This window comes from Arachis ipaensis, chromosome B04, assembly GCF_000816755.2.
Source record: "Arachis ipaensis cultivar K30076 chromosome B04, Araip1.1, whole genome shotgun sequence".
NCBI classification, from domain to species: Eukaryota; Viridiplantae; Streptophyta; class Magnoliopsida; order Fabales; family Fabaceae; genus Arachis; species Arachis ipaensis.
In genome coordinates, this window is record NC_029788.2 from 24,653,624 (window position 1) to 24,656,552 (window position 2,929).

At 35.9% G+C, this 2,929-nt stretch overlaps 1 long non-coding RNA gene across 1 annotated transcript in view; it reads left to right on the forward strand.

The window, feature by feature from the left end:
- The window catches only part of LOC107637707, a 3,046-nt gene extending 2,703 nt beyond the window's left edge, over nt 1–343 (forward strand). Inside the window, exon 4 of the long non-coding RNA XR_001619476.2 lies at nt 314–343. This is a non-coding gene — a long non-coding RNA (uncharacterized LOC107637707). The remainder of the gene's footprint in view (nt 1–313) is intronic.

A 2,929-nucleotide genomic window follows, 5' to 3' on the forward strand; every position in this document is an offset into this window, starting at 1 on the left:
TTGGAATGAGATGAACCGATGGTTGATTTCGGTTTTGTGTTTCTGGTTCAGATTAAAATATGAAAGGCTATTTTGGTTCAGTATAGATAAACCATTTTGAAAGGCTTTTGAGTTTTTGAGAATTGAACTGTTCCTCTTTCAGAAAAGATTTCTGATTCCTCTTTTATTGTAAATCGTTGTTTTTGAAAAGACGGTTATTAATCACTGGTACGATTTATCTTCACGTATCCTATTACAGTAATTCCCAAAAACCCTCTACTGAGAACCCTTTCGAGGATGATGTTCTCACCCCCCTACATTTTTCCCCTTTCAGGATATGGGCGCAGAAGTCACGAAGAGTTTATTTAGTTGTTGTTGAGATGCTCTGTATTGTTTTAGTTATGGTTTATTGAACCCTCGCCATTATCTTGATATATTCTGTAAGAGGGATATGAATTGTATTGGTTAGTGCTTGTAAAGTTATTTATATATATTTATGTATATATATATGGATGTACTCTTTATGAGTTTTTGTAAGTTGTATGGTATGTATGGATGTACGTTGTATAGCAAAAGTATTTGTGGGAGCGGTTTTGCGGTTTAAACGTATTAAATAGTATAAAAGTCGTCGTAATGTCCGAGCTATCAGAGTCGCGCAGCCGGAAGCGTGAACTTTGGTAGTTAGGGTGTTACATCGGATTCCTTTGGTTCCTCATTAGGGAACTCCTTAGTGGCCAGTGGACGTCCATTGAGGTCTTCCTCACTAGAAATCACTACCTTTTGACTCTCTCCATGTTCGGCCGTGTGGGGTATATTGAGTTTGGATTTTCTTTTGTATTGCTTGGGAGAGTACTTGGAGGGAGTTCAGTAACTCTTTTACTCAGCTGACCCACTTGTGCCTCCAAATTTCTAATGGAGGACCTTGTTTCAGTCATGAAACTGTGAGTGGTCCTACTTAGATCAGATATTATGGTTGCTAAGTCAGAGAGGCTCTGCTTAGAATTTTCTGTCTATTGCTGAGAAGATAATGGAAAAGGTTTGCTATTGCCAAACCTATTTCTTCCACCATTATTATTATTGAAGCCTTGTTGAGGCTTCTGTTGATCCTTCCATGAGAGATTAGGATGATTCCTCCATGAAGGATTGTAAGTGTTTCCATAGGATTCTCTCATGTAATTCACTTCTTCCATTCCAGGGTTCTTAGGATCATAATCTTCTCCTTTAGAGGAGGCTTCTTTAGTACTGCCGAATGCAGAATTGCATTCCATTCAGACTCTGAGAAATCATATTGACTTACTGAATCAATATTTTATTCTGAGCCAATATGGCATTCAGGGTATCAATCTCAAGAACTCCTTTCTTCTGAGTCATCCCATTATTCATAGGATTTCTTTTAGAAGTGTACTGAACTGGTTATTTGCAACCATTTCAATGAGTTCCTGGGCTTCTTCAGGTGTCTTCTTCAGATGAAGAGATCCACCAGTAGAGTGGTCCAATGACATCTTGGACAATTTAGACAGACCATCATAGAATATACATAGGATGCTCCATTCTGAAAGCATGTCAGAAGGACACCTTCTAATCAATTGCTTGTATCTTTTCCAAGCTTCATAGAGGGAGTCACCTTCCTTTTGTCTGAAGGTTTGGATTTCCATTCTAAGCTTACTCATCTTTTGAGGTGGAAAGAATTTGGCCAAGAAATCATTGACAAACTTTTCCCAAGAGTTCAGGCTTTCTTTAAGTTGTGAGTCCAACCATGTCCTAGCTCTATCTCTTACAGCAAAGGAGAAAAGCATAAGTCTGTAGACCTCAGGATTAACCCCATTGGTCTTAACAGTGTCACAGATTTGCAAGAACTCAGCTAAGAACTGATGAGGATCTTCCAGTGGAAGTCCATGAAACTTTCAATTCTACTGCATTAGAGAAACTAATTGAGGCTTAAGATCAAAGTTGTTTGCTCCAATTGCAGGAATTGAGATGCTCCTTCCACAGAAGTCAGAAGATGGTGCAATAAAGTCACCAAGCATCTTCCTTACATCTCCACAATTGTTGTTATTTTCGGCTACATAACTTCTTCTTTTTCGAAAATTTCTGTTAGGTCCTCTCCAGAGTGTTGTGCTTTAGCTTCTCTTAGCTTCCTCTTTAGAGTCCTTTCAGGTTCAGGATCAGCTTCAACAAGAATGTTCTTATCCTTGTTCCTGCTCATATGAAAAAGAAGAGAACAAAGAAGAAGAGGAATTCTCTATGTCACAGTATAGAGATTCCTTTATGTGAGTAGAAGAATAGAAGAATGAGGTAGAGAAAGTAAGAAGAATTCGAACACAGAGAGAGGGAGAGAGTTCGAATTTTAAGAAGAGAAGTGTTAGTAATTAAATAAAATAAATAGAAAGAGATGAGAGAGGGAAGAATTTCGAATTTTAAAAGAGGGAGAAGAAAAATATTTTTATTTTTATTTAATTAATTAAGCTAGAATTCGAAAATTAAGAAAAGAAATAAAAGTAATATGAAAACTAAATAAATTAAGTAATTAAAAAGATTTTTGAAAAAGTTGTTAGTTGGTTTTCGAAAATTAGAGAAAGAGAGAGAAAATGAGTTAGGTGGTTTTGAAAAAGATAAGAAATAGTAAACTTTTCAAATCAAACAAAAAAATCAAGTGGTTAATTGAAAAAGATTTGAAAATCAATTTTAAAAAGATAAGAAGTTAGAAAAGATTTTGAAATTGAATTCTGAAAAAATAATATCCACTTATTGATCACCAAGTATCAAGGCATCTTCTCCAATCAACATTGTTAAACCCAAAAATAGGGTTGCTTTCAAGTACTTTAGCACCCTCTGTGTTGCCTGATAATGATGAGCTATTGTTGGATAGCACAACCCTTTTTTTTGGGTAACAATGGATAGCATAATTTTTAATTAAGAAGCTAAGGAGAGTAGACTAAAGAAATCACTT